The sequence below is a fragment of the Nelumbo nucifera genome, chromosome 6 (genome assembly GCF_055504915.1).
Source record: "Nelumbo nucifera cultivar China Antique chromosome 6, China Antique-T2T, whole genome shotgun sequence".
Taxonomy (NCBI): Eukaryota; Viridiplantae; Streptophyta; class Magnoliopsida; order Proteales; family Nelumbonaceae; genus Nelumbo; species Nelumbo nucifera.
The window spans coordinates 57,094,554-57,117,600 of NC_142654.1; the positions used below are offsets into that span (position 1 = coordinate 57,094,554).

A 23,047-nucleotide genomic window follows, 5' to 3' on the forward strand; every position below is an offset into this window, starting at 1 on the left:
TTTGGAAAGATGTAAGGGTTTGGACTCAAAAGTGGACAGAAATAAATCATCACACCCACATACAAGAAGAAAATCACCATTTGCAGTAATAATATGGTTGACAGAGGTGTAAGGTTTAGAAGACAATCCAAAGGAGGCCCAGTCATGTGATTTGAAGCCCCAAAATCAATGATCCACATGTGAGGAGAGGAACACAAATAAGCAGACTTACCAGCTAGTCCAATAGCAGAAAAAGCAGAGAAAATAGCTGAGGACATGAGCTCACAAATCTTTTCTTTAGTCAAATTTCCCTATGCATCTAATTCGTGAGCTGAGGAAGGGAGGCAGTATCAGTAGAAGTTGGTTTAGTCGAAGCCTAATAAGCCTTATGTTGTCCTTTCTTGGGAGGCCTGGTTGGGCATTCCACTATAATGTGCCACTGCTGTTTGTAATAGGTGCAAAAGTTTTTCTTCTTGCAGTGGGATGCCACATGTCCATATTACTTGCATTCATAACATTGCATCTTTGAGAAGTGTTTCTTCCCTTTTTGTTTGGTAGCCAAAAAAAATGTTTCTATTCCATGTTCCTTCTTCTTATCAAGTGCAAACAAGGTGTGGAGACGAGTTTCCTCCCTTAATAACTCTCCAAGACTCACATCAAGATCAGGTATTGGCTCTCTGTTGAGTATACTAAAGCATAGAGTCCCATAATCAGGTTTGAGGTGCATCAAAAAATGCATAGTTTTTCTCTTACTTAGATGTTTTTTCATAGTTTTCACACAACAGTCCGTAGACAATCCCAAAATGAGACAATTCATGTAACAGGAGAAAGATCTCCCATTCCTTAGCCAGAAAGATACGTGGCCATGAAAGAGGGATTAAGTGGAACAGAATTGACCGGGTGGTAGAGTCGTGGAAACACTTGTTTCTTTCATATTTTGGACCTTAGCTCCATGGAACAATATGCTACTGCTGAAACATGGAAGAATTGAAATCTTAGATCAAAACACTATGTATGGATGGTGAGCTCCTGGTCGTGGCTTGTTATACAAGAGTGAAGGAAAACTTGAAATAAAGGGATACACCGGTGCTAATTGGGCTGGTTCTGTATCTGACAAAAAGTCCACTACAGGTTTTGTACCTTTCTCAGGGGTAATTTGGTAGCATGGAAGAGTAAGAAGCAAACAGTGGTGGCAAGAAGCAATGCAGAACCTGAATATAGAGCCATGAAACATACAACTTGTGAACTAGTGTGGTTGAGAAATCTTCTACAGGAGATGGGGTACTCGATTGACACTCCTATGAATCTTTATTGTGACAACCAAGCTGTAGTCCACATCTCTTCTAATCTAGTTTTTCATGTGAGAACAGAAAAGTTGATTGTCACTTTGTGGGAGAGAAGGTGCTTAGTGGAGTGATAGATACTGCATATGTTAACACAGGAAGCCAATGGACAGACTTGTTCACCAAAGGGTCGAGTCGGGGAAGAGTGGACTACATATGTAGCAAGATGGGACTATATGATATATACTCACTAGCTTGAGGGGGAGGGTTAGTGTCGACTATACAGGGGTAGTTTGGTCTTTTTATTTATGTTCGATGTGAGGTGTAATGTTTAAGTTAAGTGATGTGTCCCATACTTAAGTAGGGACATAACAGTCATTTTGTTTTATTATAGAAAACAGATGTAAATCAGTCCTCAAATATCAAGAACAAATTTAGGGATTAAAAGAAGTAAAGAACAAGTCTGAACAACTACACAGGAGAAGAAGATGGCGAAAAGAGAAGGTAAGAGAAGGAGTCAAATTAATCTCCATTCTCCTCTAACCCTATTTTATTAAGATCTAAAAATTAGATAATGACAAGAATAAATAACAGGCCCGTTAAGTTTGGCCCATCAACAATAAAATAAAAGATATTACAAGAGAGGATGTTAGGGCCCATTCGGCCCAGTCTCTTTACACTCCCCCTAAAGCTGAGCATAGATGTCAATCATGCCCAGCTTGCTTATATAGTGTGTCATTTTCCCTCTTGGAACTCCCTTGGTCAAGATATCAGCCAGTTGCCCTTCTGATGGGATGAATGGTAAACAAACTTCTCCTGAGGAAACTCTTTCCCTTATAAAATGCCTATCAACCTCAATGTGCTTAGTTCTGTGCAATGTTGATAGCAGCTTGGTTGTCACAATAGAGCATCATTAGTTTCTCGTAGTCCACCCCCAATTCTTCTAGAAGGGAACGTAGCCATAGTAATTATGACACACCATGTGCCATTGCCCTGCATTCTTCTTCAGCTAAGGATCTAGCAACTATAGATTGTTTCTTACTCCTCCATGACACAATATTCCCAGCAACCAGAGCACAATAATCAGAGGTGGATCTTCTATCATCAATGCATCCTGCCCAATCGGCATCAGTAAAATCTTCCAGCTTCAATTGACCATGTTTAGCAAATAGATTACCTTTCCCCGGAGTACCTTTCAAGTAGCACAAAACCCTTTCTGCAACAGCTAAATGAGTATCTCTGGGAGAATGCATAATTTGACTAATAACATTTACTGCATAGGAAATATCTGGCCGAGTCATGCAAAGGTATAACAACTTCCCAAGCAGTCTCTGAAACACTCCCTTATCAGACAAAAGCTCACCATCTATAGCAGAAAGCTTATGATTATGATCAATAGGAGTGGAGATGGGTTTAGCTCCAAGTTTACCAGTTTCAGCAAGAAGATCAATGACATATTTACGCTGAGAGATAAAGATACCATCCTTAGATCGAGCAACTTCAATGCCCAAGAAATACCAAAGATCTCCCAAATCATTGATTTCAAATTCAGAGTTGAGAAATCTTTTTAGTTTACTAACCTATTCAGTGTCATTACCCGTGACCACAATATCATCAACATAAACAATCAAGAAGGTCACCAGAGAGTCATTTCTCTTCAAGAACAGTGTATGATCAGATTGAGTTTGAGTGTAGCCAAAGGAGACAAGAGCAGCCCAAAATCTCTCAAACCAAGCCCGATGAGACTGTTTGAGACCATAAATAGATTTGTGTAGTTTACACATCTTACATTTCATTTCCTTACCATACACTCCTGGAGGTAGAAACATATAGACCTCTTCAGGTAGGTCTCCATTCAAGAAGGCATTTTTAACATCAAACTGGTGTAGGGACCAGTCAAAAGTAGCAGCTAGAGATAGTAAAACCCTGACTGAGGTCATCTTAGCTACAGGAGTAAATGTCTCAAGATAGTCAATGCCATACATTTGAGTGTAGCCCTTAGCAACCAACCGAGCCTTAAACCTCTCACAGAGCCATCAGAGTGATATTTAATGGTAAACACCCATTTACAACTCACTGGTTCCTTCCCTTCTGGCAAGTCAACAATATCCCAAGTATGGTTCTTATGCAATGCATCTAGTTCGGCCATTATAGCATCCCTCCATTCAGCTTGAGATAATGCTTCCGGTACAGGCCTGGGTATCACATGGGAAGAAACAGAGGCAAGAAAGGAGTAGTAGGAAGGGGAAAGAAGGCTATAAGACAAGTGTTTGGAGATACAATGGACTGTACACTTCCGCTTGCCCTTGCGGAGAGCAATAGGAAGGTCAAGGTCTGGGACAATCAGAGATGGGTCAATAGAGGGCTGACTTGTTATCTCAGGAATGATGGGAGTGGCGAGATGCTCTTCTGAAGGATAGCTTCCTTGTTCGTAGACAAAGCGGATTCAGAATTGTCTTTCATTCCAAGGCATAACTTGTATCCATGCGCTTCATATTCGCCTGGAGTTCGCTCCCAGAAATATAGCCATCCCTACCCCCTCACGTCAATCCCACGGGCCTCTTATCCATTCTCATTCGATCACGGCGGGGGAGCAAGTCAAAATAGAAAAACTCACATTGGGTTTAGGGATAATCAGGCTCGAACTGATGATTTCCACCACGTCAAGGTGACACTCTACCGCTGAGTAATATCCCTTCCCTGCCCCCATCGAGAAATAGAACTGACTAATTCTAAGGCAAAGGGTCGAGAAACTCAATTCCACTATTCCTGAACAACTTGGTGCCAGGCCTTTTCGCACTATTACGGATACGAAAATAATGGGAAAAATTGGATTCAATTGTCAACTGCTCCTATCGGAAATAGGATTGACTACAATTCGAGCCATAGCACATGGTTTCATAAAATCCGTACGATTTTCCCGATCTAAACCGGGAGAGCAGGAGTAGGAGGAGGAGCAGGAATATCGGACTCACAAGGAATATCAGAGGTAGGTCCAGTGGGAGAAGTGGACACCCCATGATCGGACTCACAAGGAATGGGAAGAGGAACAGCTGGAGACATAGCAAAGGGCTTGTCAGATTTCTCCCCCTCAAGAGGAATGCTAAAGAAGGGAGTCAACTCGGCAAAGGTGACATCCCGAGATACAAAGCGGGTGCCACGAACTTGATCAAAACAACAATAACCCTTATGTGTGGAAGCATATCCCAGAAAAACACATTTATGAGCCTTAGGTTCAAACTTGTGCCTTTGATGACTATGAATATGCACATAGCAAGTGCACCCAAAAACACGGAGAGGAAGAGAAAAGATATTCTCATCCGGGAAGAGAAGACTAAAAGGGGTTTTAAAGCCAAGGACCCGGGAGGGCATACGGTTGATCAAAAAAGTAGTAGTAAGAAGAACATCTCCCCAAAATTTTATAGGAACATGGGATGCAAATAAGAGTGATCTGGCAACCTCAACCACATGTCTGTTCTTTCTTTCCGCCACCCCGTTTTGTTGTTGAGTGTAAGAACAAGAACTTTGATGAATAACTCCAAAACCTTCAAGATAGGTAGAGAGGGTTCTCTCAAAATACTCCTTAGCATTGTCAGAACGGAATATTTTGATACGAGTATTAAACTGGTGTTATGGGCCCGGGAATAGGATCTCGTCACGGGTCGGTCCACGGGGAAAACCCTCTGTTTTCCCTTGTTCCTCCCTGCTCTTGATGGACCTATCTAGGCGCCCTAATGGTGATTTGTTCAAGAGATCACCTAACTCTCCTTTACTCTCTTTCTTGACTGAATATTCGATATCCTCATTCAATAATGGTGTCTCCTTAAATAGAAGATTACAAGAGTCCTAATCTTAGGGAGTCTCCTTGCTGAATAGGGAGACTTCCAATTCTATCTTGCTAAGGATAAGATAAGCTAATCCTAATCTGATAATAAGATAAACTAATCCTAATCTGATAACAAGATAAACTAATCCTAATCTGATAATAAGATAAACTAATCCTAATCTGATAACTTACTAACAAGATAAGATAAGAGCAATAGAATAAGATAAGAACAAGCAAGATGATCTAATCTAATCTGGCGGTGGGTCAGGTTCCTGTTGCTGCCGGCGGCGATGGTACGTCTTTCCGAGGAATGCGTCCATAACATTACTCCCCTCTTAGACTACGAGCTTGTCCTCAAGCTCGAACTCCTGATATGTGGCTTGGAACTCTGTCAATGGGATCCATGTGGCTTCGGCCGATGGTAAGCTACACCATTTCACTAAGACTTCAAGAACTCCTTGATTGAAACGAGAGCGGATGGCAGCTTTAGGTTGGGGAATCAGTTTGCCATCTTACAGGGGTGGCAGGGAGGGGACTTGGTCCGGAGGAACACCCGTAAATGGTTTCAGCAAGGCGATGTGGAAGACATCATGAATCCGGCTGGTCTCTGGCAGTTCCAGCTGGTAGGCCACACTGCCAATCCGTCGTAGAACCTTGAAGGGCCCATAGGACTTAGGGGCCAATTTCGGGGCAACTATACTAGGACTAGTAATAGCTGCTCGGAGAAGTTGTTGTTACTGTTGTTGATCATGTTGTTGCTTCTGCTGCTGCAGTTGTTGTTGTTGTTGGTTGTCTGGCTGCTGTGGCTGAGGGTGTTGCTGCTACTGTTGACCAAGAAGAGTCTGCTGCTGTTGTTGTTGTTCGCCGGATGGCTCCGTCAAGTCTGGTCGGAGGCTGTTTGTGGTTACAGCCCCTTTTGGATTCCTCTCCCTGTTAGAGAAATATGACTCCAGCAAGCGTCACAGCTCCCAGACTTCGTCTTTGACCTCACGAACCTCCCTGCTGGTTTCTACGAGCCTATGCTCCAGTTCGTGGACCCTAGATGATGGCTGTTGCAGATCTCCCATGACGACCGGCTCTAATACCAAATGTTATGGGCCCGGGAATAGGATCTCGTCACGGGTCGGTCCACAGGGAAAATCCTTTGTTTTCCCTTGTTTCTCCCTACTCTTGATGGACCTATCTAGGCGCCCTAATGGTGATTTGTTCAAGAGATCACCTAACTCTCTTTTACTCTCTTTCTTGACTGAATATTCGATATCCTCATTCAATAATGGTGTCTCTTTAAATAGAAGATTACAAGAGTCCTAATCTTAGGGAGTCTCCTTGCTGAATAGGGAGACTTCCAATTCTATCTTGCTAAGGATAAGATAAGCTAATCCTAATCTGATAATAAGATAAACTAATCCTAATCTGATAACAAGATAAACTAATCCTAATCTGATAACAAGATAAACTAATCCTAATCTGATAATAAGATTAAACTAATCCTAATCTGTTAACTTACCAACAAGATAAGATAGGAGCAATAGAATAAGATAAGAACAAGCAAGATGATCTAATCTAATGTGGCGGTGGGTCAGGTTCCTGTTGTTGCCGGCGGCGATGGTACGTCTTTCCGAGGAATGCGTCCATAACAACTGGGTGATGATGAGTTCATGAATTTTTTTCACAATAGTTGGTACTTCATCCCTGGATTTCATGAGATAAATCCAAGTGTAGCACGAATAGTCATCAATAAAAAGGATAAAGTACCTGTAACCCCCCATGGTTGGCATATGATATGGCCCCCATACATCAGAGTGAACAATATGGAAAGGAGAAAGAGATCTTTTATTGCTAATTGAATAGGAATGTCTACAATGCTTTGCCAGTTCACATGACTCACAATGAAGACTCGATAAAGACACTCCTTTAAACATATCTGGGAACAGATGACTCAAAGCAGAAAAAGACAAGTGACCAAACTGAAAGTGACATAATAAAATTTTGTTAACAGACTCTGACACAACTGACTCTAAGGTAACTCCATGAGGTGGTCCCAAAGCTTGATCCGGTGTGTCCAACAAGTACATTCTGTTCGCCTCATGGCCACTCCCAATCATCCTCTGAGACTGTAGGTCCTGAAAAACACAATGAGTGGGAAAGAAGGTTATGCTGCAATTCATGGATTTTGTTAAACTACTAACAGATAAAAGGTTTGTGTTAAGTTTAGGGACATGAAGGGCAGAGGATAAGTAAAGGGTGTCAGAGGTCTTTATATCACCTTTACCAGAGAAGGGGGCAAGGAACACATTGGCAAGGGATATTTTCTCTTTTCCAGAGAGAAGGTGATATGAGCAAAAAAGATTAGATAGGCTGGTCATATGGTCTGATGCACCGGAATCAATAATCCAAGGGATTTTATGATTACCTGAAACTGAAACATGATTTGAAGAAGCACGAATACCTGAGTGAGCAAAAGCCGATGAAGATGATGTGTTGTTGGAAGGGTGAGCTGAAGAAACCGTAGCTTCCAAGTGATTTAGGAGCCTCCCATACTTTTCAAAATCTAGCTTCATTGCAGCCAACTGCTCAATGATTGATTTCTCTTCACTCTCCTTACTTCCCCCTTCAGGTACTGTAGCAACATTAGCAGTCTTAGGTTTTCCTACCTGACTGCCCTTCTTAGAGTTATTGTTATTCTTAAACCTATCAATGAGAAGCTCAAGATGAAGCTTCCAGCAGGTGCCATTTGTATGCCTCGGTTTCTTGCAATATTCACACATCTGCTCTCTTTTCTCAGTAGGGTCCTTTGGCTTCATTCTTGCATGTGCAAAATAAATAGATTGATTTCAATCCAAACCTGGTCATGGATACCTATATTCTTATCTTATATCAATGGACCGGATATTGGCTTAATCCAACCCAATCCAATATAAATTTATTACAGATGGACCAATCCAATCTAATAAATATTTTGGATCATATTGGTCCAATCCAATATGTCTTGTTGATCCATCCAATCCGTCCAAATTGATTTTGGACTGGATGGGGTCCAATCCAAAACTGGTCCATTGATACCCTTAGACCCAGACACACTAAAGAGACATGCTGGGATCTTGTTGGGAAGCCGAAGAATTTTCAGTCCATCCAGAAGAAGCAACCATAGTATTTTGGGAAGAATTCTAGCTCAGCTCTTCTTGGTGCAACAACCAAGAGAGAACAAAGAATATAAAAAAGGATAGACCGAAAGTCTAGTTCAGTCTGATAGAGTTTGTGCCTCTTCTTCCAACTGTAAAGATAAGTTTCAGGTGAAGAACACGATCTGATAAGGTTCAGCCCAGATCTCCACTCTGATACCATGTAGTCCAACAAATAGAAAGGGGCAGAGGAGAAGGAAGAAGAAGAGAAGTGTTCTATATCAAAAATTTGTAGCTGGCAGCACCTAAGTTGGTATTTATACTTAGGGCAACAGCTTATAACAAATAGAAAGGGGAAATACTAGAAATACCCGTACGCTAGTAGCATAACATATTACAACAGGTGTAAACCAGTTAGGAGTTAGGACAAGGGGCAGAGAGAATTGATTTATTGGGTTAGTATAGAAGAGAGCTAAGAAAAGATAGTAGGAAATCCAGAATGCTATAAACACCTTAGCACTTCAAAAAATGAACTTGATCATAATCTGACTATGGTATACTCAACTAAACTCAAACTCAATTATTTTGATCAATTATATGAATACTTTTATGTCATTCCACCTTGTCAAGGGCCATATCATGTGAAAGTATGAACCTTCAAATCATCTATTTCTCTGGATTTTTAATTTTTCCTTCCCTTCATCTCTTCTAGAGCCATCAAGCTTGTGCAAATCACAATATTAAAACCAAACTAGGAAAAGAAAAACAGCCTTTTGAAATGAAAGGACTGTTCAAAATATTGCAGAGAATCGATTGAGAGTAGCAGAAATCAGGTTTCAAGAGAGAAGAGGAGGAAGAAGGTGGCGGCAACAAGGGTTCAGAGAGAGATTTCATACATAATCTCCTCTTACACCCCTAATCCTATTTGATTAACTTAAACTTTAGTAATTTACAGAGAGACCCCTAGTTGGGCAGATAATTAAAAACATAACATAAGAAAAATAAAGGCCCAAATTGAGGCCCATTACTGCAAAGAACATAAAAAGATAAAATAAGACAAACAGCCTATGGGCCATTCGACCCATCTTCTCTACACTCCCCCTCAAGCTGAGCATAGATGTCAATCATGCCAAGCTTGCCAGTGTCATGCTGAAGTTTAGCCTTGGGAATGCCCTTGGTGAGGAAATCAGCTAACTGTCATTCGGAAGTGATGAAAGGTAGACAAACTTCTCCAGAAGCTACTCTTTCTCGAATGAAGTGTCTGTCAACTTCAATATGTTTGGTTCTATCATGTGCATTGGATTGTGAGCAATGTTAATGGCAGCCTGATTATCACAATATAACATCAATGGCTTATCATGCTTAATACCCAGTTCCTCTATCAAGGATCGAAGCCACAACAGTTTAGAAACTCCATGAGCCATGGCTCTGTATTCAGCTTTGGCTAAAGAGCTGAAGATTTGGCAACAATTGATTGTTTCTTGCTTTTCCAAGAAACAATATTACCTGCCACCAAGCTACAATATCCAGAGGTAGATCTTCTGTCATCGATATTTCCGGCCCAATCAGCATTTGTATTGGCTTCAAGTTTCATATGACCATGCTTAGCAAATAGAATTCCCTTTCCAAGAGAACCCTTCAAATAACACAGAATTCGTTCAGTTGCTGCCATGTGTCCATGGGAACATGCATGAACTGATTTATGCAACTGACAGCATATGCAATGTCTGGCCAGGTCATGCATAGATAGAGTAGTTTCCAAAGTAGCCTCCGGAAGACTCCCTTATCTTTCAACAATACTCCATCTGAGGCAAAGAGTTCATGATTCATATCAATAAGAGTAGCAACTGGTCTAGCACCCATCTTCCCTGTTACATAGAGAAAGTACGTACTTTCGCTGAGAAATAAGGATCCCATCCTTAGATCGAGCAACTTCTATGCCAAGAAAGTATTTCAATTACCCTAGATCTTTGATCTCAAACTCTGTATGAAGGAAAGATTTAAGATCATTAATCCCTGATACATCATTACCAGTTACAACAATATCATCAACACGCACAATCAAATATATTGCCAAAGATTCTCTCCTCTTCACAAAGAGGGTATGATCAGACTGAGTCTGTACATAGCCAAAGTTAACAAGAGCAGCCCTAAACCATTCAAACCATGCCCTAGGGGACTATTTAAGTCCATAAAGAGATTTCTTCAACTTGCAGACTTTCCCTTTCATATTTGTTTCATACATCCCTGGAGGAAGAAACATATAGACCTCCTCATGTAACTCTCCATTCAAAAATGCATTTTTTACATTTAGCAGGTAAAGTGGCCAGTTTGAGTGTGTAGCCAGAAATAGCAGAACTCTCACAGAAGTCATCTTTGCAACAGGAGCAAAGGTCTCCTGATAAGCAATCTCATATGTCTGTGTCTAACCTTTTGGAACCAGCCTAGCCTTGTACCTTTAAATGGTGCCATCAGCATGATATTTGATGGTAAAAACCCACTTACAGCCTATTGGTTCCTTCCCTTCAAGTAAATCAACCACTTCCCAAGTGTCATTCTTGTGCAGGGTGTTAAGATGTGCCGAATAGGGGTAGTTTAGTCTTCTTCTGTTTATTAAGTAACTTGCTTATGTGGTTGTGTTATTAGAGTTACTCTGCCCCACACTTAAGTAAGGGCATTTCTGTCTTTGTAAACATGATTAGAATCTAATATAGATTAAGGGGGTCGATTGGATGGGTTAACCATCAGATTTTCGACAGACCCTTCTTCTTCTCTTCCTCTTCTTCTTCTTCTTCTTCTTCTTCTTCTTCTTCTTCTTCTTCTCCTCTTCCTGTTCGGACTACTGTAGCAGCAGTCGAAACATGGTATCAGAGCAAGGTTCCTGATCTAAGTCAGTTGGTAAAGCACCTCAGCATTGTTCGCAACTCTTCACCTTTGTTTCTGGTCAGTCGATGGAGAGGACTGGTTCGCCCTAGGTCAGAAACATTACAGCTTGTCTCTCTGTTGCGCATAACCCTCTTCAACAAGGAAAGTGACTTCAGCAGTGAATGGTTGATTGATATTCTCAAAGGAAGGTCGGTTCTCTCTTCTTCTAGTGTTACTTAACCCTACAAGAAGCTGTTAGTATTGAGTAGAACCTAGAGAACTAGGTTCATTGTTCCCCTAGGAAGGGCTGTGTGTGCAGTAGCCGAATGGTGTAGGGCTGCTGTAAGTTGTTGAATGGTGTTAGGGCTGCTGTAAGTGGCTGAGTGGTGTAAGGTAGAATGCAGTGACCTTGCCGAACTCCTTGTGGTTGTGTAATGCCCTCTTAAGTGTGTTAAACAAGTCTGAACTAGGTGCAGCAGATTTGGCTGTGTTGTGGTGCTTGAGTGGTTGTAAGAGGGCCTCTACTTGTGATTAGTGAATGGTAAACTGATGCTTATGTGGGACGTAAGTGTGTGAAGTCAGCAGTAGTGTGAATAAGAACAAGTGTGTGCTTCCACTGTGGTGTTTAGAGACTGCAATAGGTGCTGAAATATCAAACTGTGAACAACATCAATCAGCTTGTAGCTGAGAAGTAAAGTTAGAGACAACTGTGAAAGAGTACAATGGCAGCAATAGGAGATGGCTACAATGATCAGAAACCTAGTGTAGTAATTTCCTCCGACTACCTAGGGGTACAAATGACCTCAATTAAGCTAAATGGAGAGAACTATGTTCTATGGGCTAAATTAGTGGAAGTTTTTCTCAAGGCAAAGAAGAAAGTAAAGCATGTAAGAGATGAGAAGCCACCGATGGACTCTCCAGGGTTTGATGATTGGGAACAAGAAGATGCTCAAATCATGACTTGGCTGTGGAATAGTATGGAACCCAAAATCAGTGCCAACTTCATGTTCCTTGATACGGCTAAGGATATATGGGAGCATGCTAAGAAGCTATATTCTGGACAAGACAACACAACAAGAGTATATCAGCTGTATTAGGAGTACTTTGATCTACAACAAGGAACCAAAACACTAGAAGAGTACTATGCCTGCATGAAGAATATAAGGAATGAACTCAATGTCTATCATCCCCTTACTCCAGATATTCAAGTTCAGCAACAGCAAAAGGAGCAACTTGATGTTACAAGATTTTTAGTGGGGTTGAAGTCAGAATATGAACCAGTTAGAGCTCAAATATTGGGGGGCTCTACTCTTCCTACACTTGAGGAAGTATTCTCAAGACTTCGTAGAATTTCTTTGGGCCAGACAGAGAACCCCACACAGTATGATAGATCAGCACTTGTGACAGCTAGAGGTGGTGGACATAGTACAAGAGGGGGAGGTCATTCCAGAGGGGGCCGTGGCAATTCCATGATTGGTCGGGGTGGCCGTGATTCAGGGGGAGGCCGTGGTAGAGGAAATGTACTCATTGTGGTAGGGATGGACACACAGTGAATTTCTATTATGACTTACATGACCCTCCCTCTAAATGGGCTAATCATGCTATAGCAGGCGAGGTTGCTATTAGTGATAGTAAACTGACAGGCCGAACACCTCGCACATCTACATCTACTTCTGGGAGGGAGATGGTGAGTATTCTGCGTGATGAGTATGAACGGTTCCTTCAAACTACTTCACAGCATACCACTACCACATATGCCCAATCAGGTATTGCTTGCATGTCATCTAAAACTCCTTCCTGGATTATTGACTCTGGAGCCTCAGATCATATGACCAGGACTCCAGGTGTGTTCTCTTCTCTTTCTGAAACCTCCGCATCACAAACTGTTACACTTGCCAATGGGTCCTCATCTCCCATTTGTGGTGTTGGTAATGTTGACTTGGTTTCTGTCCCCTTATCATCTGTTTTATATGTACCTAAGTTTCCATTCAATCTTATGTCTGTTAGTAAAATAACCAAAGCTCTTAACTGTTCTGTTACATTCTTTCCTTCCACTTGTGTTTTTCAGGATCTGAAGACGGGGAAGAAGATTGGTGGGGGGCATGAAGCTGGTGGATTGTATTACCTTGACGGCGGTGGATCTTCAATTGCACTTCAGACCTCCCTTACTCCTCTACAATGGCATTGCCGACTGGGACATCCATCTCTCAAGGTTCTCAAGATGTTGGTTCCATCATTGAGTCTGTTGTCAGTTTTACAATGTGAGTCATGTCAGTTTGGTAAACACTGTCGTGTGTCCTTTAGTCCAAGAGTTGAGAATCGCATGTTGAGTCCTTTTTCTTTGGTTCATTCAGATGTTTGGGGTCCAATCAAAATTGAGTCTTACAATGGGTACAAGTATTTTGTCTCCTTTATTGATGATTGTTCAAGAATGACATGGATTTACTTAATGAAAGAAAAAAGTGAATTATTTTCCATTTTTCAAAAATATCATGCTGAAATACGTACACAATTTGGTGTTCCAATCAAAGTTCTCCGTTCAGATAATGGTCGTGAATATTTTCTTACTGCATTTCAACAGTATTTAGAACAGCGTGGCATTATTCATCAGACATCATGTGCTTTCACCCCTCAACAAAATGGGGTGGCTGAACGGAAGAATCATCATCTTCTTGAAATTGCTCGATCTATGCTTCACCACATGAATGTTCCTAAACGGTTTTGGAGTGATGCTGTACTCACAGCATGTTTTCTCATTAATCGGATACCCTCTTTTATTCTTCATGGTCGGTCCCCCTTCTCCATCTTGTTTCCCACTTTATCTCCGTTTCCATTAACTCCTCGTGTCTTTGGTTGTGTGTGCTTTGTTCATAATCTGAGTCCTAGAATAGACAAGCTAGATGCATGCTCAATTAAATGTGTCTTCCTTGGCTACTCTCGGACTCAAAAAGGGTACAAGTGTTATAATCCCATTGCCCGAAAGTGCTATGTCTGCCCTGATGTCACCTTTTTTGAGTCTGTTCCCTTCTTCTCCCGTTCTGAAGCACCCTTGTCCTCACCCTTACCTCCTCTTCCTCTTCCTGTCAGTGATTCAGTTCCAGAGGCTGTTGTTGGAGTAGACTCGTCTCCTCATCCAGTGCAGGTCACCACTAAACGACCACCGATCCGACAAGTGTATACACGTCGAACGACACCGGCCCCTCCTCCTACTTCTACCTCGTCTACGGATCCTCTCATGGCTCCTATTGCTGAACCTTCAGATCTTGACCTACCCATTGCCTTACGGAAAGGTAAACGTAGTTCTACACTCCATCCCATTTCCAATTTTGTTTCATTATCTTGTCTTTTTACCTCACATCGCCAGTTTGTTTCACTTTTGTCTTCTATTTCCATACCTAACAATGTTCAAAAAGCTCTTAGTTCACCTGGATGGCGACGGGCAATGGAGGAGGAACTTTCTGCTCTTCAACATACTCAAACGTGGAAACTCACTACTCTCCCACTTGGGAAGCATGCTGTGGGCTGTAAATGGGTGTATACTGTGAAATACTTGCCAGATGGTAGTGTGGAGCGTCTGAAGGCCAGACTTGTTGCTAAAGGTTACTCACAGTTGTATGGTGTGGACTACATGGAGACATTCTCTCCGGTGGCTAAAATTGGTTCCGTTCGTGTCCTAATTTCTTTGGCAGTTATGTATGATTGGCCTCTCCTTCAACTTGACATAAAGAATGCCTTCCTCCATGGTGATCTAGTGGAGGAGGTATATATGGAGCAACCACCTGGGTTTGTTGCTCAGGGGGAGGGTGGTAAGGTGTGCAAGCTGAAGAAAGCAATTTATGGGTTGAAACAATCTCCACGTGCTTGGTTTGGGAAGTTCAGTGAAGTGGTGAAGAGTTTTGGAATGAAGCAATGCCAGGTTGATCACTCAGTGTTCAGCTATGACTCAGAAGCTAGGAAGATTTTATTAGTGGTCTATGTGGATGATATTGTAATCACTGGTAGTGATAAATTGGGGATTGGCAAACTAAAGGCATTTCTGCAAAATCATTTTCAAACAAAGGACCTTGGAACATTAAAGTATTTCTTGGGAATAGAGGTTGCCAGGTCAAAACAAGGTGTGAATCAATGTCAAAGGAAATATGTCATTGATCTATTGGAAGAAACAGGACTGTTAGGTGCAAATCCGGCTGAGACCCCTATGGAACCAAATGTTAAGTTGAGCAGTGATACAGGAGAAGTATTTGAAGATCCTGGAAGGTATAGACGACTAGTGGGAAAGCTGAACTATCTGACTATCACGAGACCCGACATCTCCTTTGCAGTCAGTGTGGTGAGCCAATTCATGCAGAACCCTCGTATACCTCACTGGGATGCAGTCCTTAGAATTGTGAGGTATCTGAAAGGAGCTCCAGGCCGTGGGCTATTTTATAAACCAAGAGGAAAACTTGAAGTAGTTGGGTATACAGATGCAGATTGGGCAGGCTCAGTGAGTGACAGAAGATCTACTACAGGCTATTGCACATTTCTGGGAGGAAACCTTGTGACATGGAAGAGTAAAAAGCAGACGGTTGTAGCCAGAAGCAGTGCTGAAGCCGAATATAGGGCCATGGCTCACACTACCTGTGAATTAGTGTGGCTGAGGAATCTTCTACAAGAAATTGGGTTTCACATGGATAAACCTATAAAATTGTACTGTGACAACCAAGCTGCACTCCATATCTCTTCCAATCCTGTCTTTCATGAGAGAACAAAGCACATAGAGGTTGATTGCCACTTTGTGAGAGAGAAGGTTCTTGCCGGAGAGATAAATACAGAACATGTGGGCTCCAATGACCAGTGGGCAGATTTGTTTACAAAAGCTCTAAACTCAGGGAAAGTGAACTATCTATGTAACAAGCTGGGATTATATGACATATATTCTCCAGCTTGAGGGGGAGTGTTAAGATGTGCCGAATAGGGGTAGTTTAGTCTTCTTCTGTTTATTAAGTAACTTGCTTATGTGGTTGTGTTATTAGAGTTACTCTGCCCCACACTTAAGTAAGGGCATTTCTGTCTTTGTAAACATGATTAGAATCTAATATAGATTAAGGGGGTCGACTGGATGGGTTAACCATCAGATTTTCGACAGACCCTTCTTCTTCTCTTCCTCTTCTTCTTCTTCTTCTTCTTCTCCTCTTCCTGTTCGGACTACTGTAGCAGCAGTCGAAACACAGGGAATCAATTTCTGTTCTCATAGCATCCCTCCATTCTGGAATAGTAAGAGCTTCTGACACAGACCTGGGTATTGGGTTAGAAGCAACAAAAGAAAGATAGCCAAAATATGAAGGAGAGAGCAAACTATAAGAAAGGTGTTTGGAAATGCAATGTGCAGTACACTTCCTTTTTCCTTTCCTGATAGCAATAGGGGTATAAAGGTCTGGGAAGGATGGCTCCAAAGGGGCTGTATCAATACCTATTGTCTCTTTTGTGACTGGAAGTGCAGGAGGCTCATGCGGTGAAGGGGAAACAATCTGCTCACTTCTAGTTCTCTGCCATTGGTACAACCTGGGATTAAAAAGAGGATGATGAGGTAATGGAGGAGGGATAGGAACACTAGAATGAGAATGAGATGATTGATCCTCCCTTGACTCATTTGAAGGAGGAAGAGGCTCAGAAGAAGGCTCAACTGGGACAAAAAGGGGGAGAGCAAACAACTGTGACAAATTGTCTCCCTTTGGACAATGCCTCTCCTAAGAAGAATCATAAAAAGAAGAAATCTCATCAAAGGTGACATCAATTGAGACATACCGAGTTCTAGTCTTCGTATCAAAACAAAAATAACCCTTTTGTGTGGGGCAATAACCAAGGAAAATACACTTGTGAGATTTTGGTTCAAATTTATGTCTTTGGACACTTAGAATATGTACATAACAAGTGCAGCCAAAGACACAGAGTGGAATAGGAAAAAGGTCCTTGCCCGGATGAAGAAGACTGAAGAGAGACTTAAACCCCAATACCCTAGATGGCATATGGTTGATTAGGTAGGTTGCAGTGGGAACATCACCCCAAAATTTTGTAGGGACATGTGAGGCAAACAAGATACTTCTTGCAACTTCAACAATATGCCGATTTTTTCTTTCAACAACTCCATTCTATTATGGGGTCCTAACATAGGAGTTTTGGTGAATAACCCCCAAATCAGTGAGATAACAGGTTAGGTTTTTCTCAAAATATTCTTTTGTATTGTCGGATCTAAAAATTTTAATTCTGGTATCAAACTAGGTTAGAACAAATTCATGGAATTGCCTCACAAGTCTAGGAACTTCATCATGGGACTTCATCAAAAATATCCAAGTGAATCATGAAAAATCATTAATGAACAAGATAAAATATTTTGTAGCCACTCATAGAAGGTAAGTGGTAAGGCCCCCACACATCAGAGTGCACAATATGAAAATGAGATCTTTTATTACTCAAAGGATAACTGCTTCTACAATGTTTTCACAATTCACACGACTCATAATGAAGACTGGACAAATTAATTCCCTTAAATAGTTATAGGAATAAATGATATAATGTAGAAAAAGAAAGATGACCCAAACGAAAATGACATAACATGACATGATTGACAGAATCTGAAGATGTAGATCCAAAAGCAGCTTTTCTAGGTTGTCCGTGGCTCTATCCAAGAGTGTCCAGTAGATATATTCCAATCGCCTCATGGCCACTCCCAATCACTTTCTAAGATTCCAGATCCCAAAAAACATAGTAGGAAGGAAAAAAAGTTATACAGCAGTTCAAAGACATAGTTAGGTTGCTTACAGATAACAAATTTGTATTTAGTTTGGGTACATGAAGAGCAGAAGAAAGTACCAAAGAGTCTGTAGACTTGATGATTCCCTTGCCAAAGATAGGAGCAAGAGAGCCATCGGCTAGGGTGATTTTGTCACGTCCAGGGAGTAAATCATAAGAAACAAACAAAGTGGAAAGGCTGGTCATATGATCAGAAGCACTCGAATCAATAATCCAAAGGATCCTACGATTACCCGAGATAGTTGCATGATTGGCAGAAGCCCGTATACCTGCATGAGCAAATGCAGAAGAGGTTGAATTTCTTGGAGGGTTGGAAGAAGAGGCCACACCCTCTAGGTGACTGATCATCCTTCCAAACTTCTCATACTCTGCCTTCATAGCTGCTAACTGCTCACTAGCAGTATTCTCTTTAGTTAGACATCTGTCACTATCTGGACCAGTAGCAATATTCGCACTCTCTACCTTCATATTATCAGACTTCTTTCGAAAATGAAGGGGAAGAAGCTCCAGTTGCAATTTCCAACACTTGTCTTTTGTGTGTTTTGGTTTCTTACAATACTCACAAATAATTTCTTTCTTCCTTGAGCCAACTGGGATTCCTATAACTCTCTTAGGTTTCACTCCCATATTAGCAAAGTGATCATTTAGACCAGCCCCTTGAACCTGGACTAGTCTCCTGCTTTCTTCATTACTTACCAAGGCATAGGCTTGAGATAGTGAAACACTATCCTTGGATAAGATATTTTGCTTTGTGATGTCATATTATGGATTCAGCCCTGTCAAAAACTCAAACACCCTATTTCTCTCAACAAGTTTCCCGTAGGTCTTGGCATCATTAGTGCTTTCCCAGGCTACAGTTTCCATCAAATCAATTTCTTGCCCTAGAGATTTTAGTATTGAGAAATAAATAGCTAAAGGTTTCTCCCCTTGTCTCAAATTCTTCACATCACTCCTCAGCTTGTATGCTCTAATTACATTTAATTTCTGGGAATAGGTTTCAGCAACACTATCCCATACTTCCTTTGTTGAATTCATCCACAAATACTGTTTACTAATATAAGGTTGCATTGAGTTCACAATGAAGGGATGGGATATCCATCACATGGACGCCCAAGTCTTGCGGAATGGAAAGGGCGAATTTCTAAAATTTCTTCCATCTTTGCAGGGAATCGAATTCCCTATATTTAGAAAAACATGTTTTTCAAGGATCAATCTTGAATCAAGAACCAAACCAGATCTGAACCAAAAGGAATAGGAGGGAGGATGTACCTGATACAGAGAAGCAATATCTCCCAATGGAGGTGTTCACGCCCAAGGAATGATCCAAGGATGGAGCAGAATCAGCAATGTTCTTCCACAAGAACTTGACCCTTCGCTAGAATCAACTGGACGGCTTGTGAGTACAGCTCCAACCAATCTTTTCCCAAAAGATTGGAATCAAGATCAAATCTTGATTTCTCCCAAGAACTGGAGATCGAACTGAAGGTGATGGCGGCGACAGGAAGGAGGCGGCAAGAGAGAATTCGCAGGGTGCAAAAATCTCTCTTCTTGTGATTTTCAGCTCTGAAGAGAATTGAACATCAATCAATCACAGTTGCCGCCCCTTTCTTTTCTTTCATAATCTTAAAGGGATCAGCTCCTAATCCCATTAGGAGTTGCTAATCCAATTCATATTTGGATTAGAATTCCCTTTAAGTGATAAGGGATAACCATTATCTTATCTACAAATCAGATTAGCTATCTCCTAATCTAATTAGGAGGCTTCCAGATCTAAATCTCATTTAGATCTTGGACTCTCTAAGTGGATAGGGTCTAGGCCCAATCCTATCAGCTGATCCTTCTCAGAATTTGCCCCCTTTAATTGACTGATCAAATCAGCCCAGTTTGAAATGGGCTTAAGGCCCATTTAAGGTTATGTACTCACTTAGCCTTCCAAACTGCTGCCCAGTTGGGCTTCCTTGTATGGCGTGGGACCCAAACATTGATCTACACATCAGCCACATGGGTTCAGCCTAGCCTTTGTTACAAGGCCTGGCCGAATACACTGTTATGGACAGTGCACCCCCTAAAACCCATCTTATGGGCTCTATGGGCCCAATACTTACCCTAAGTGGTCCCTGGGCCAAGCCACCTTATAACACCCAGGGACTTGTGGGCAGATGCAAGATTAGCCCATCAGGTATTATCCTCAATGGTTTTACACTTAACCTCTTAGCCCATAATGATCAAACACTGCCCGACAAGGGAGGACCTCTCCCTCGACTGCAAGGAACAGTGTTGCACTCTCCGCTTACATAGATCCCGGGAATTAAAACCTTTTGCAAATCATTTCGAAACCATAACACACACACACACACACACACATATATATATATATATATATATATATATATATATATATATATATAAATATATTTTGCAAAACAAAATCTCAACAATTGAAATTGGTTGTCGGAAGTCTTGGTTTCCATCAGAGAGAGTGCATTCCCGATCATTACCTTTGTCCGACAAAGGGGCTGATCCTATCACTATGATCACCCACTCAAATGAATTCTCAGACTGTCCCAACATACCCAGGTTTTGACCCCCACTAAGGATCTCACTGATTGGTACATCAAAGACAGGCCAATCCGACATCTAGTGTAGTATCATAATCGAGTCTAGGGATTAGGTGTAACTTTCCAGTTTTGCCCATTTATCTCCAAGGTCCAGGGCAATACTAGAAATCTGGTATGGTTCAAAGGTTCTATTAATCCTACACTGCATGTGCTTCGGGTCTCACCCTGGTAGCTGAGACCAGCCACCCCGACAGTTGGCCGCACACCAGTGTCAGCCTTGGCAAGATAAATCTCCCCAGACTTACCCTGTTAGAATGTTAGAGTGATGTTCGGCTGATAAGAGTTCTTATTAGCCCATTCTTATGTTTAACTTATCTTGTAACTGGGCTTGTGTTAATGGGCCTAATCCTGTTTAATGATTTAAGTCATCTGGGTGTCCCATCACTAATCAGGGGCATCCCAGTAATTTCTTGTACCTTGTACTATATTCATCTATAAATAAAGAACTGGTCGACTGGCTAGTACAGTTCGACATTTTCAGCATCTCTTCTTCTTCTCCTCTTCTCTGCTACTTCGACTACAATGGTTCAGCTTTCATGGTATCAGAGCATTGAGCACTTTCCTGGTTACTGCCGACGCCATCTCATCTTTCTTGCTGTAGTTCACCTTTTTTTTTATCTGGGTTGCTGCTGTGAAACCCTAGGGTTGCAGGAGAACAACACAAGGTTCGACCTAGGGTTTCCCTTGGTTGTAGGGCGCAAGGGAGGTAAGACCCTGAAGCTGGAGTCCTACTAGTTTCTAGTAGTTAGTAGCTATTCGGCTGCTAAGAAGAGGTCTGTATAGGACAGACCTAGTTGAGGACTGATTTCAGCAGTCCTAGTGTTGTCTGTAAGGAGGGGAACTCCCTTTACAGTAGCAGTACTCGAAGTGCAAAGTGGAGTCTACATAGCACAGGTCGGTTACCAGCCCAGAACACTTTTTGCTGCTGTAACAGAGCTGCTTCAGAACTGTGACAGTCTCGACAAGTCTGAAACTGTGTTGCGAGCTGTCAGGACCTGCTGAGGTTACTTCAGCTAATCAGAACCTGCATCAAAACTGGTTCAGAAAAACCTTTACAAGACTGTGGCGACTTCAGTTACTGATCATTTCCAGGTCGGTTACCAGCCCTACTCCAGCTCTGTGAACTGGTTCAGTTACAGAATTTTTTTCTTGCTGCTGTACCCGAACTGGTTTAGTCCAAGTGAAGCCTATCCGGTGTGCTACCAGCACTGTGAACTCTGAGGTGAAGCCTATCTGTGTGCTATCAGCACTGTGAACTCTGTGACTACTTCGACCAGCCCTAACCAGAACCACCAACAGTACTGTAAACAACTCCTTGACCGAAGTTAGGATGTCATCACTATCCAGTGAAGTTTCTTCTAAAGATAACAGACCTCTTATAAGGTCTTCAAACCTGGAGAACCCTAATCTGCATAGCTTGCAGATTACAAGTGTGCTATTGGATGAGTATAACTTTAGAGAGTGGTCTGTCTCAGCAAGACTGTTTATTACCTCTCGTGACCTCACTGGCTATTTGGATGGAGACAAGAAACAACCAGAAATTGGCAGTCCTGAATACACCGTGTGGCGTAAGGAAAATGCCACAGTCATGTCTTGGTTGCTGGCCTCTATGACTCCTAGGGTGGCCAGAACTGTTCATCACTTCCCCACAGCTGCTAAAATTTGGGAGAAAGTATCTAAGACATATGGCCAGAAAAAGAACAATGCTAGAATCTACAGGCTGAACCAAGACATTGCAGCCCTAAGGCAAGGAGACATGTCCGTGGCAACCTACTTTGCAACACTGGAAGGCCTCTGGGAAGAGCTTGACCACCATTTGATTTTGGATTGGGAAAATGCTAATGATAAGGGGAGGCATGATAAGCAGATTGAGGAGGGCAGAGCCTTCAAGTTTCTGGCGGGTCTTGACCCTGTATATGAAGGTATAAGGTCACAGATTCTAGGGAGAGATGAATTACCTGAGCTTCACCATTCTACTACCTGGTGAGGAATGAAGAAGTAAGGAGAAAGGAGATGCAAGTTGACTCCCAGACACAATCAACAGAACAACCTGGAGAGCATTCAGCCTTAGTCTCCACTAAGGGGAATAGATTTTCAGACAAGAAATCCCTCAAGTGTACACATTGTGGTGGTGAGAAACACACAAAGGAGAAATGTTGGGTCCTGTACCCTCATCTGAAGCCAGTTGCTCTGAGAAAGGACAAAAGGCAACAGAAGGGCCACACAACAAGTGGGAATCTTGCCACCAACAACAGTAGTGACAACTCACAAAGTATTCAGACAGTGTCATCTTCCACCGCAAGGCAGGCTGCCGACTCCTCTGGACCAAGTACTTTGGGCTTCACAGCTAGTGAGGTAGAGATTCTCAGTCGGGCATTAGCCCGTCTGAAGAACAATTCTTTAGCTTCCACCTCTCTTGCCAAATCAGGTACAGCCTCTGCATTTAGTGCATCTAGTTCCATTAATTCTACATCTTGGGTGATTGATTCCGGAGCCACTGACCATATGACACATATGTCCTCCTTATTCTCCACATATCATTTGTTGTCTGGCCAGGATAAG

The 23,047-nt window shown here is 42.0% G+C and overlaps 1 protein-coding gene across 2 annotated transcripts in view; it reads left to right on the plus strand.

Moving 5' to 3' along the window:
• LOC104601997 (exocyst complex component SEC3A-like) overlaps nt 1-23,047 on the plus strand; it is a 142,229-nt gene that overhangs the window by 73,190 nt on the left and 45,992 nt on the right. The window lies entirely within an intron of this gene.